Here is a 13,510-nt window from a genome sequence, read left to right as displayed (position 1 = left end):
CTCCAATCTCCCTTCTTTTGATTCTTAACATAAGAAAACTCGAAAGATCTTGGTTGGGATTGTAAAATGGATATATTTATCTTGATCATTGACAATCTATCTCCTTCCTTTAATTCTCCCTCCCCCCCCCCCCCCCTTTTGCCTCACTTTGCTCCATGTAACTTTGGATCAACCTTTTTCCCTTTTGCTAACTACTCTTACTTTGTAAAGCATGTTAATTTTTTTTTTTTGGGGGGGGGGGGGGGATGGAAAGACAAAGCATGTTAGTCTTAGCTGTTAAATAATTTAGCCTAGTGGAGTTCTTTGGGGGTTGGGGGGGGATCTTATGGGTATAAATCAAGGCAAAAGGATAGGCATTTGCCAATGGAACAAGAATGACCTATTTTTTCCTTTAATCCAATGTGTGGACTTATCTATCTAGGTCATTTAGAGTGCTACAGTAGTTAGCTAATTCGGTTTCCTTTTTCCTTTTTCCGTGTTCTGTCTTACCCATGTTTCTCTTCTACCTTGAAGATTACAATGTGGGCTTGATTCTAAACTATTTCATTACCATGGTCCGCAGAAATGACTCATGTACTAAAGATGGTTGCATGGAGGAAGAAGTCCATTAAAGGGGCAGAGTATTCTTGCTTATGCTCAACAGTTCATCCTTATAAACTGGTTTCTGTTTCATGTATTTGCATCTGGTTCTACCTTTATCCTGTAATTGAGGTTGCAAAAGTGGAAACCACCATGGCATTTTTCATTTAAGGCAATTTAGAGTGCCAACTGAATTGAAAACAACAATTGTATGTTGGTAACCTCCTTGCAAGGATGGAGTGGTGGCAACAACTGTATATGATGGAAGATTCACATTCGGATCTTATTTTTTAGAATGAGTTACCCTATAATTGTTTTTTTTATTGGTTAACCTATAATTGTTGTTTTGCAGATAATTTATGGCCAAATAATAGCTATGGGACTAAACAACTCTATTAATTGGTGCATCGTAGTTATCGCTGATGTGGAGTTTTCCATAGAACAATCTCCTCTCTTGCTTTATAAATTCAAGGTATTGGCTGTTCTTATTTAACCCATCCTAAAGCATTGATCAATCTAGTCATTAAAATAGTGTCATGCATGGACGTGTAATCATCGTTCCATCTCAGTTAATCAAGGATATAGAGGATGTGTGCCCAAATCGGATCAACGATTTACTAGAGAATTCTAAGGTTTGTCTATTTCTTTTCATGCAATTAACGATCTTTCAATTAGAACTTATATATTCTCTCTTTTTCTCTATCTATGCGTGTGTGTGTGTGTGTATGAACATTGGGATGACATTCTATGACTCAAAAGAAAAAACAGCCCAACACCAGGTACAAGATTTCTTACATCTAATAAACTTTAAACGTAATTTCCCCTTGAAAAACCACTTTTTGAGTCTCAAGAATGGTTTTAGGAATCGGTATTGGATCGGCCGTATTGGCAGATCTGTATTGGTATTGGTTTTTGAAACCTCAGTCATTTAGTTACATTTAATTAAAAAAAATAGAAGAGCAGGTCAGACAATGAAATCGATTGAAATTAAAAAAAAAAAAAGAAGGAAAACAGGATTGAGTCTCACTCTCTCCCTTGGGCCTCTCACCCTCTCATAGCTTGGGCATCTCACCTTCTCAACTGTATCTCACAGCCACTATTGGTTTTAAACATACTCGTTATTTTTTTTCAAACTCGACTTGGCTGGTTATCAGCCTATTGCTTTATTTATAAATTCAACTAATTACATCAAAATAAAAATCCCAATAAAACTCCTATTCCTAATATGGAAAATAACTAAAGTAGTAAACTTCTAAAACCCCATTCAAGGCAGCAACCTTCTTGGATTCAAAGTACTCCACGCAAACTGTCATGATCTCACCAAATCTGGGTGGATACCTCCTTTTTAGTCTTTTCCGCAATAGAGAAAAAAATAATCCTAAATTATCTCAAGCTCCCTTCTATACCCTGGATGAGCGTCATGAATTCTGCCTCAAAGTTGGATTTCACTCCCAGAAAATTCCGGAAAGAGAAAACCACCCTTGCTTTGTTATTATGAATAATGCCACCTGCTCCCTACCTGTCAGGGTTCTCCAAGGAACAACCATCCACATTAAGTTTGCACTGGTTTGGAGGACAGACCCAAAAAATCTCCAACATCCTCTGCGTACCTCGGTGCTGAAGCGGCATATTCATGCACATAGATTGTATGAGATCCTCTATCGAGGACACACGATGGGAGAAGATGGATGATTGGGCATTGAGCTCGTTTTGAACTAGGACCCAAATCTGAGATTGGTTACGCCTTCTGCCCTCAAAACAAAGTCTAATATCCTAATATCCTAATTACTCTAATTACATCAAATAACTGAGTAATATCCTAATTAGAAACAAAGACTAACCTATCTAACAGCCTTCCATGCAATAGCATTGGTCTTTAACTGTAGCTGGCCATGGGGTCCACAAGATCTCGTCAATTATATCCAAGCTAGTTGGCCATGGGGCCCACACGATCTGATCATTATCTCCTCCTTAGTTGTTTGTTGATATTCTTCCAAATGGCAAGCTTGATTATGGAAATATCTCCTTGAAATCAGTAAGCTTGATGGCCATAAAATCTGGAAAATATTTCTCCAAATAAAGCTGGTCGACCTGGAATTAATACCTCTTCAATTCAGCAAGATCCATAGCTATATTCTCCCCCCAAATAAATCTGGCCGATAGCTATCCTTGGGCAGAATATAGGCTGGGAAATTGGAATTAAATAATCCCACAATATGGGCCAGGTATGGACCCAGTTTGAAACCCAGTCGATGTACCAATTCTGCATCAATTCCACCCCCCCTAGAAAATTCTTTGACAAAGCTTCTTGTTGTGCACGTCCATCTTTATGGCTGATCATGGTAGGCTCTGGTACCAAATAATGTAGAGCTGGATCACGAAGGACCTAGCCTGGCAGAATCTTCTTGAACAAAGTTTAATGCTGGTTTGGTCTTCAAAAACTGGGCAATAGTTGAACTTGCAGCAGATATTCCTTAATCATTTATAGAACTTGTAGCAGATCACACAATGAAATCGATTGAAATAAAAAAAAAATGAAAAATAGAAGATAGGATAGAAGGATAAACAGGATTGAGTCTCTCATTTTCTTCCTTGGGTCACTCACTCTCTCTCCCTCTCATAGCTTAGGTATCTCACCCTCAACGGTATCTAACAGCCATTATTTATTTTAACCAAACTCATTCTTTTTTGTCAAACTCGACTTGCTAGTTATTGACCTATTTCTTTAGTTATAAATTCAACCGATTACAACCTAGGTTCTTCTAGAAATATCTCAAAACAAAAATCCCAATAAAAATTCAATTCCTAATCTTGAAAATAACTAGAATAATAAACTTCCAAAGCCTCACTGATGCAGTTAAGATTGTCCATTTTGGATCAATTGGGACTCAAGAGACTTTATTTTGGCCCATGGTTGGGTTTTATAGACCTCGGGCATCTTATTTTTTGGTTTATTGATGTAATGGCCCCAATTTATAAGCCCATAAAGTGGAGAGAATATTAGTACACGAGATTAGTTGTTAAATTGAGTGTTTGAGTTACATTAGGGTACTTAATGGCTAAATAGAATTCTATTATGAGTTTATTTACTTTATTGAGTGTGTTAAAGTGATTAGAAGCCCTTTTATGAGTCAAATTAGGAATTTTTGAAAAGACATGTACCATCAATTAAAGATGATTTGAGTAAAGAATGAGTTTTTTCTAAGAGTTTTGGTGTTGTTAATCAGGATTGGTATCCCAAATCTGATTTCTTCTCTTCTTTCTCCCAAGAAGATCGATCTCATCTCTTTTCCCTTCCCTTCCCTTTCCTTCCCTTCCATCATTCTGATTTCTTCTCTGAACAGTTGCTTCCTTTATCTTAGATTTCATCACAGATTTGATTATTGGGCCTGCTTGCATATGAGATCCTTAATCTGGATTTTCACATTGCATCGAGCAAATTGATATCTTGCCAAATAGGCAAGCTCGATCTGTTGATACAACAACAACAACAAAAAACTCAGCCTTATCCAATTTAATGGGTTCAGGTAGGGGTGTCAATCGGTCAGTTCGGTCCAGGTTCGGGCTGGTTTTTCGGTTTCGGTGTGGCTTTTAGGGAAACCGAAACCGAACCAATAAGGAATTTTCGGTTCCGGCTCAGTTTCAGTTTCAGTGCAGTTTGGTTTCTTTTTATGATAACAGGTTGATAACGGTTTGGATTTGGTTGGGTACATGGTTTTTTTAAACGGGTTGGGTTCTGTTTGTGCCTATTTTCTTCTCTTTCTCTTTTCAACTATATAAAATATTTCATTAGCCCCACACTTAAAAAGGAGATCAATGGAAGAAGCATTGTTACAAATCAAATTCCCTATTTTCATAACCTCATACTCATTGATTTGTAACAATTCTCCTTACAACCATAAATTTGCTCACTAATATTGAAATCAATTCAATTATTCATAACCTTATATTCATTTTTTTATTGGTTTCATTCGGTTCGGTTTTCGGTTTGTTATCGGTCGGTTCGGTGCGGTCCGATTTTCAGCGGGTTCCGTCATACTCCAGTCCAAAACCAATCTAACAAGGATCGGTTCGGTTTGGTCCGGGTTTTTCGGTTAGCTTTAACGGTCCGGGCTAGGTTTTGACACCCTTAGGTCATCTACATGGATCCAAACAAAACAAAATAGGGAAAACAAAGTTCTAACCAATTAAAAAGGGCAAGAAAAGATGGGAGAAGAGGGATGAGGAAAGAGATGAAAAATGCAAAAGGAAGAAAGACAAATGATAGATGGGAATTAAATAGGAAAATGAAAGAGGAAAGAGGTACAACCTAACATGTGGAAAGAGATTCTCAGTTAAATAGCCTAAATGGGGTTTGGTACAAGACCTAGACTGTGCATGTCCTTCCTCACCACTTCTCCTATGGTCCTTTTAGGTCTGCCTCTAGCTCTTTTAGCTCCTTCAATTGGAATCTCTTTCTTAGGCCTCCGTTGAATATGACCATACCACCTTAAACGACTCTCTCAAAGCTTTTCATTTATAGGGGCAACTCCCAAGTCCGCTCTTATATATTCGTTCCGTACTTTTTTTTCCCACACATCCATCTTAACATCCTCATCTCTACTACACAAAGCTTATCAGCATGACACTTCTTAACGGCCTTACATTCTGCCCCATACATCACGGCCAGTCGAACAACAATCCTATATAACTTTCCTTTAAGTTTTAAAGGAATGCGTCGGTCACATAGCACTCCGGATGCATCTCTCCACTTCATCCATCCCACTTTAATTCGGATAAAAATCCCCTGCAATGCACAATCTGGCAGTGCACTGGCGGAGCGCCCTTGAGTGAGCGACACGTGGCCAAAATGAGTCCAACGACTGTGAAACGTTTCTTTCACTCCACTCCATATTACCCATTGAGTCGACCCGATTGGAAGGATTACCCGCTCCAGGAAGAAAATGGGTATCGTCACTATCGTGAAATGAGGATTTGAAAATGGAAAAGAAAAGATTTCTTCTGCAAAGGATTTTTATCCTTTTGCTTCCATTTTGGTTCTTAGTGTTGTTTCATGACTCTTCTCTTTAACGGGGGATTGTTTTGATTTTGCGATCAACGTTTCCCTCTTTTAAAGAGAAGAAGAAGGCTCTGCCTAGCATTGGAGAGGGTTTCCTGATGCACTTATGAAAGGGTTCTGATTCAGGTTCATCATAGATATTGGCTTATTTCTTTAGAAATAGGCCTAGGGTTGGGTTATATACATGTTGGGCCTTTGTTCCCAAAGGTTTTCTATGTATTAGGCCACTTTACTGAGCCTAAATTAGGGGTACATAGGTTGCATACGAGATTAGCCCAATACTTAGTTTATTTTTATGTTTTCTAATTGAACCGGTTCAAATTGGTTGCATCCAATTAGTTCAATTTAAGAAATCATGTGATTTGGTTAAGTGGTCATGTGATGTAAGTTGGGCTGGATTAGGACTTTATAAGTCCAGCCATGTTTTGAGTCTATTTCCTTTAGTATTTTAGTTTCCTAGTCAATTTAAATTACCTAATAGGTTAGGGATAGGATTAGGTCATTTCTTTTTAGTGTCTAAGTCTATTTTTGAGTCTTCTATATAAGTTTGTAAGGGAGGCCAGCATTGTACACGAATTTTGATTAATGAAAAGCTTTTGTTTGCTGCCATTGTTGCTGCCCTGCTCTGTTGAGTGTTGCTCCTTGTGAGTGTGCATCCTTGTGGTTCTATCAAGGTGGAAAGGGACTGGTGGAATCCGGTTGACTCCTTACGCCGTGACGGCTGGGAGGATCTTCTTCAATTTGAAGGTGATTCTATCCTTCACATCTATTCAAGCTGCTGCCAGTGGAATCTCCAGTAAGTTTGACACCCAATTTCTTCTTCATCCTTTCCCCCAATCAATCCCCTTTATTTTGGTTTGAAGCCCATGAACCCTAACTCCATTAAACCCTAGATCTTGCTGCCCAGCCATATTTAACCATTAGAATTACTTTAAATTCAAACCACAGCCTCTCCTTAACACCACCTACACTCGACCCAAGCTGCTGCCCATATTTGTCTTTCAAAACCCTAAATTTGACCTAATTTCTAAAACCCAAAATCTGAAACCCTAACCCTAAATTCTGGAATTTTGAATTCTCATCTAAACCTAACCAAATCTAGCTTTCTAAACTCCCCAAAACCTGCCTAGTTTAATCGTATAAACTATATTCCCATTATCCTACCCTAACCCTAGGAATTGACCTAAATCCTAGTGCTGCCCATTCGAACCAGCAACCCCTTTTGTTATTTGATCCTGTTGTTTGGCTCCTAGTAGGTCTCCTACCTATCTAGGACTACATTAAGTGGTATCAGAGCTATGGCGGAGGGAAGCTCCAACCAAGGCTCGAAAGACCCACCTCGATTCGTTTTTAAGACCCGAGTTCGTCTACCCCAAGGTACTAAAACTCGGGTCTCGGTGCCAACTCGACTCTTGGAAAAACCGAGACGAGTCGAGATCTCGCCGAGTTGGTGCATTTTTTTTTTTTCAACTCGAAGCCTCAACTTTGGGTCAACCCAAGATCTGGACCCGAGATCCGAGATCTCGCCGAGATATGTCGAGTTTTGTCCAATTAGGTAAGGTATTTAAGTGGTTGGTGGGTTAAAATAATGGGTTGAAACCGAGATCCGAGATCTCGCCGAGATATTGCACTTTTGAGACTCGCAGGCAATCTCGTCTCGAGATTTCGAAAATCCGAGAAACTCGGCGAGATCTCGCGAGTTCTCGAACCTTGGTCTACCCAATGGGAGCACAACCATATTAATTGTTGATGAGAGGCGACGTAACAACATTATTTCACAATCCATGGTGGATATGTTGCCCCAATCAGGAGAGATTTGCATCATGCCTACAGGTAAAGTTTGTGTTGAATTTGAGTGTTCTTCATACCATGATGGTGCTTGGTGTCAGCCGGTACGGCATTCAAAGAGTTTTATTGCAGTAGGTGGTGATTGGTTGGACGAGTGACAAGGTTGGATTGAACCTGAAAACAACTTGTGTGTCCTACCTGATCGACACCGTCTATACCATTTATTTACTCTAAAAGGGTTACAACCAAAGGTAACCACATCGACTATACAGCCACAGGGACTGCCGAACATGTCAACTCAAACGCAAGTGGCATCGATTGTGTTTGAAGTTTCACCAATGGCAGATGCACCAACAGAAGATCCTACTGAAGTGAACTATATTGAAGAAACCAATATAGATAAGGCTGAACCAGTAGAAGATGAAAAGCTGATTGAGAGCATTCCAAAGGAAAACAATGACCTTCAAGATGCTGCTCTTGAAGAGGTGGAGCTGGTGTCTCATGCATTAGATGAGTTGCTAACACTGAAGGCTCTATGGACGAGACATTGACAGTTGCTGCTGATTCACAGGCAGAACGCTTAGAGTTTGTTATGCCACCATGGTTCTTCGAAGAGAAAGCTCCACGCATTGAAGACTTTATCCCCAATGTTCTTGCCTCATCGGAATTTTGTTTGGGGATGGTCAAAGCTGTTGATCACATGTTGATTCCCCCTCATCACTGCAAAATTCGAGGACGAATTTTTTCAAGTTGGGGAGAGTTGATGCAGGTTCATCATAGATATTGGCTTATGTCTTTAGAAATAGGCCTAGGGTTGGGTTATATACATGTTGGACCTTTATTCCCAAGGGTTTTCTATGTATTAGGCCACTTTAATGAGCCTAAACTAGGGGTACATAGGTTGCATACGAGATTAGCCCAATCTTAGTTTATTTTTATGTTTTCTAATTGAACCGGTTCAAATTGGTTGCATCCAATTGGTTCAATTTAAATGATCATGTGACTTGGTTAAGTGGTCATGTGATGTAAGTTGGGCTGGATTAGGACTCTATAAGTCCAGCCATGTTTTGAGTCTATTTCCTTTAGTATTTTAGTTTCCTAGTCAATTTAAATTACCTAATAGGTTAGGGATAGGATTAGGCCATTCCTTTTTAGTGTCTAAGTCTATTTTTGAGTCTTCTATATAAGTTTGTAAGGGAGGCCAGCATTGTACACGAATTTTGATTAATGAAAAGCTTTTGTTTGTTGCCATTGCTGCTGCCCTGCTCTGTTGAGTGTTGCTCCTTGTGAGTGTGCATCCTTGTGGTTCTATCAAGGTGGAAAGGGACTGGTGGAATCCGGTTGACTCCTTACGCTGTGACGGCTGGGAGGATCTTCTTCAATTCGAAGGTGATTCTATCCTTCACATCTATTCAAGCTGCTGCCAGTGGAATCTCCAGTAAGTTTGACACCCAATTTCTTCTTCATCCTTTCCCCCAATCAATCCCCTTTATTTTGGTTTGAATCCCATGAACCTTAACTCCATTAAACCCTAGATCTTGCTGCCCAGCCATATTTAACCATTAGAATTACTTCAAATTCAAACCACAGCCTCTCCTTAACACTCCCTACACTCGACCCAAGCTGCTGCCCATATTTGTCTTTCAAAACCCTAAATTTGACCTAATTTCTAAAACCCAAAATCTAAAACCCTAACCCTAATTTCTGGAATTTTGAATTCTCATCTTAACCTAACCAAATCTAGCTTTCTAAACTCCCCAAAACCTGCCTAGTTTAATCGTATAAACTATATTCCCATTATCCTACCCGAACCCTAGGAATTGACCTAAATCCTAGTGCTGTCCATTCGAACCAGCAGCCCCTTTTGTTATTTGATCCTGTTGTTTGGCTCCTAGTAGGTCTCCTACCTATCTAGGACTACATTAGGTTCCCTCGTAAAGTTTCTTAACGGAGAAAATGGAGGATTGACTCTACATTAAGGTTTTGGAGTACTTTTTGGAATTGGAGACTTGGATTTATGGATGGATTTTGCAAAGGATTGCCTTTCCCAATCCCAACTTCCCAACTAGCCGCAGGTTTCCATGGTTTTATTTGTTTTTCCCACGGTTTTGTTTATTATTTTAACTGGGATTTACTCCTTTCCTATCGCCACACAGACTTTCAGGAAGCTTCTCTTTTATTCCATTTTATTTCCTGCTTCCTCTTGCACACGAAAACAACTCAAGAAACCTTCTTTAACAATTTTAACCCAATATTTAAGTCCTAAAAAACTTGTGTTCCAAGGACTTCTTCTCTTCTCAATCCCTTTCTTCCTCTTGGACGTTTTACTTGGAACCAGCGAAGCATCACGACACCATCATCGTTTCAGCAGCCTCGCACCTCACTTCATGGAAAATCACCATTGTTGTTGTTGTTTGTTGACTCGCTCCATGAGCGGCTAAGTCTCCTTTCTATTCTTAGGTTTAGATGAAGTTTTGGTATTATTATTACATTTCTGGTTGTAAAGCATACTTGATTGTTTGATGTTAAAGACCCCTTCCCTTGTGGATGATTTAAATAGTTAAATCAGTTTAAAGTATTTGTCTCTGTGATTCACTTGTTCTATTCAAACAATGGTTTCTCTATATGTGATTTTTGGCAAACACCGAAGATTGCCTTTAACCAATCAAACTAAGCATGCCAAGCGAAAGTGGTAGACGATAGTGCTTGACAGGATAGGGTATACTTAGGGTAGCCTGGAATCATATTTCTTTTTGTGGTTGCATTGGAACTTGTAGTTTTAGTGAACCGAAGTATGCGCCAGAGATTAGGTAATAATGCCAAAACGGATTCAAAACCGAAGGATAGTTTGTTCTCATTAATTCACTTTGTTAATTAGCTTTTACTTAGTTTTAATTTAGTTTTAAATTTTGCAAATTTGATTTTCAAAACAACATTTACATCAATTTTAGTAAATTTAACCTTTCAGTTCCCCATAGATTCGATCCCTTCTTACCACTGTTCTAGCAATAATTTAGGGTTTATTTTTTATCATATAACGACACGATCAAATTTTGGCGCCATTGTCGGGAAAAGGCAATCCTCTGCAAAATCCATCCATAAATCCAAGTCTCCAATTCCAAAAAGTACTCCAAAACCTTAATTTAGAGTCGATCCTCCATTTTCTCCATTAAGAAACTTTACGAGGGAACCCTTTCGTAAGTGCATCAGGAAACCCTCTCCAATGTTAGGTAGAGCCTTCTTCTTCTCTTTAAAAGAGGGAAACGTTGATCGCAAAATCAAAACAATCCCCCCTGTTAAAGAGAAGATTCATGAAGCAACACCAAGAACCAAAATGGAAGCAGAAGGATAACAATCATCTGTGGAAGAAAGATTTTCTTTTCCATTTTCAAATCCTCATTTCACGGTAGTGACGATACCCATTTGCTTCTTGGAACGGGTAATCCCTTCAATCGGGTCTACTCAATGGGTAATATGGAGTGGAGTGAAAGAAACGTTTCACAACCGTTGGATTCATTTTCACCACGTGTCGCTCACTCAAGAGCGCTGCGCTAGTGCACTGCCAGATTGTGCATTGCAAAGGATTTTTATCCCTTTAATTCTCTGTGAAACATCATCCTCTATGTCACCTTCTTTATTTATGATTGACCCCGGATATCTAAAATAGTCACTTTGCGATACCTCTCTTTCCTCAATTCACACCATATCAGTATCCATTAATGTGACTAAAATTAAACATCATGTACTACGTCTTCATTCTACTAATCTTAAAGGCTCTTGTTTCCAAGGTTGACCTCCAAAGCTCTAACTTAGAGTTAATCCCCTCTTTTGTCTTCCACCAAAACGATATCATCGGCAAAGAGCATACACCATGGAACCTCGTCTTGAATGCTCTTGGTTATATCGTCCATGATAAGCGCAAAAAGGTAAGGGCTTAAGGCTGAACCCTGATGTAATCCAATCGCAAAAAGGTAAGGACTCAGCACTACCCCCTGAGGTATGCCATTATTTTAAAGCACCCACACTAAGTATACAAATGTCAACCATAACCCAGATTCTAATGGGGTTAATCTTTTAACTGTTAAGTAGTGATGTCAGCAGGTAAATTTTTTCTTAAAGACAATGCTGCCCTTGTTATGACATGAAGTGTGGATGTTTTTGTAATTTCACCTCCCTCCCCCTTTCTTCTCCGTCTCCGACTACCATGGCATCCCTCTCCCCTCCCTTGCCGAGTCCAGCTCCCGCTTGGGTGAGGATTTGTCTAGTGGTTTGAATGAGCTATCCACCGATGTCTAGAGTAATGATACTGGACTCTGATTTCTTAGGAAGAAACCCATAAAACCATGGCTGCATCACCTCTTCTGTCTCTGGTAAGGCTGGATTTCCCGATGCCTTTCCTCTCTCTCTCTCTCTCGTATTTTCTTGAAGTAATTTCATGAATAAAGGCAGCAAAAGAATCTGATACGTTTTTTTTTTAATCTCCAGGGAAACCTGAAACATGCCCTCAAACAGTGACGAAGATGAATCGGAAGATCCAGTCCTCTTCCCCCAACATACTGGTTTAGTCATATTTCCTCATCCTCCATTACTGCCGAAGACGACCTAAAGACAGCTAATCTCAAGGCATCCCAAATATGTAACTGCTGTTTTTGTGTTTTCTTTGCAGATAATGACTGTGTTGGAGAGTGCCACTAAACAGGACTTCCTCTCATCAAATTCTGAGACAACCAAGGAATTATTAGCTTCTTCCAGGTCTGCAGAGTGTGCTGTGGATGATTTCTTGGCACTTCATGGATCAGTTGCGGTACTTCCATGGTTACCAGAAATGACTGCTGCTGTGGCATTAAGGCTTATGGACATTGATTCATCCATCTCTTACATAATGAACCAGAAAGTGGAGTTTCAGAAAGACAGATGCTGGAGAAGTCATAGTGAGTTTCTGTTTCAGTATTTGAACTTTAAAGATTGGTAAAAAGGTAAGTAATAAAATCTAGTTAAGCTAAAGTAGGTTCAGATGCAAACCATAGATACTAGCCCTCCATTATTCCCCCATTTCCCCCCCTCTTGAAGAACTTCTGTCCTTGGATGTTTCAGGTATTGATCATGTATGTTTTTTTTTGGCAGATATGCCAATTGCAGGGGAAGAACTGGGTTTGGATGAGGATATTTGGGAGCTTGCTTTTCTTATTAGGGGGGACTTGTGAACTTGGTGAAAGTGTTTAAGATGCAGCAACCAGTTTAAGAACTGGGTTTGGATTAGGTTATTGGGAAGGTGCCACATCAGCACTGGAGTGGCGGTTACGGTGGTCCACAAACTCATCGGGAGCAGCGGCAGCACAGCCGGTGGCAGTGGCAAAGATGGGTCGCTTGTGAGGGCAAAGGTGGTGGCGGAGCTGGTCTCCGATGACAGGGTCATGGCGTTGTTTAACAGTGAAGAAGCGGCGAATGAGAGGACCACAATGCACGCCCTCCTCTGGAACTGGTGAGTATTTTAGTGTAGAGGGTAATTTAGTAAATTGCATTTCATAGTGTTAACCCTGTTAGAATCTGGGTATTTTAAAATAATGGCATACCTCAGGGGGTGGTGCTGATAATTTCCCTGTTAGTTTAATAATAACTAAGCTTGAATTGTATAGGCGGACAGGCTATGCCAAAGCGGAGTATAGTGCTTGACATTATTAAATGGTTGCCTGAGGACCAAATTGGGAAATAAAAAAAAATACAAGGGTTACGTATATAATGGTATAAGGTATCACACAAATGGTCGTGAAACCAATTGACGGTCTCAGAACAACGGGGTCATAGTAACGACAATAGCACCCAAGCTATTCTAATTCTACAGATGATCGGCCCATTGATGGAAATGTACTCTAGTATGGTGTTGAAGGAAGTTGAGTTAGATTATTCTGAGAATCTGAGAACAATGTTATTTTGAGGCGATTAGGTTGATACAAGGGGGGTTGTTAAAGAAGACTTGAGCTTACAGGTGTGAACTTTAGTTGATGCATTCTGGCAAAAATGTACTTGATGAGCCATTTGTCCTCCCAAATCAAATAGAGCAAGTATTTTATGTGCCATACCGTA

At 39.7% G+C, this 13,510-nt stretch overlaps 1 long non-coding RNA gene across 1 annotated transcript in view; it reads right to left on the bottom strand.

Moving 5' to 3' along the window:
* Nucleotides 1–572: 572 nt before the first annotated feature.
* Nucleotides 573–13,510, bottom strand: part of LOC122650095 — a 34,966-nt gene continuing 22,028 nt past the window's right edge. The window contains exons 2-3 of the long non-coding RNA XR_006331378.1: nt 13,101–13,116; nt 573–861 (exon numbers count right to left, since the gene is read on the bottom strand). This is a non-coding gene — a long non-coding RNA (uncharacterized LOC122650095). The remainder of the gene's footprint in view (nt 862–13,100; nt 13,117–13,510) is intronic.

Source organism: Telopea speciosissima, chromosome 2 (genome assembly GCF_018873765.1).
Source record: "Telopea speciosissima isolate NSW1024214 ecotype Mountain lineage chromosome 2, Tspe_v1, whole genome shotgun sequence".
NCBI classification, from domain to species: Eukaryota; Viridiplantae; Streptophyta; class Magnoliopsida; order Proteales; family Proteaceae; genus Telopea; species Telopea speciosissima.
The sequence above is the reverse complement of the archived record's forward strand: the minus strand, read 5'-3'. Positions and strand labels throughout refer to the sequence as shown.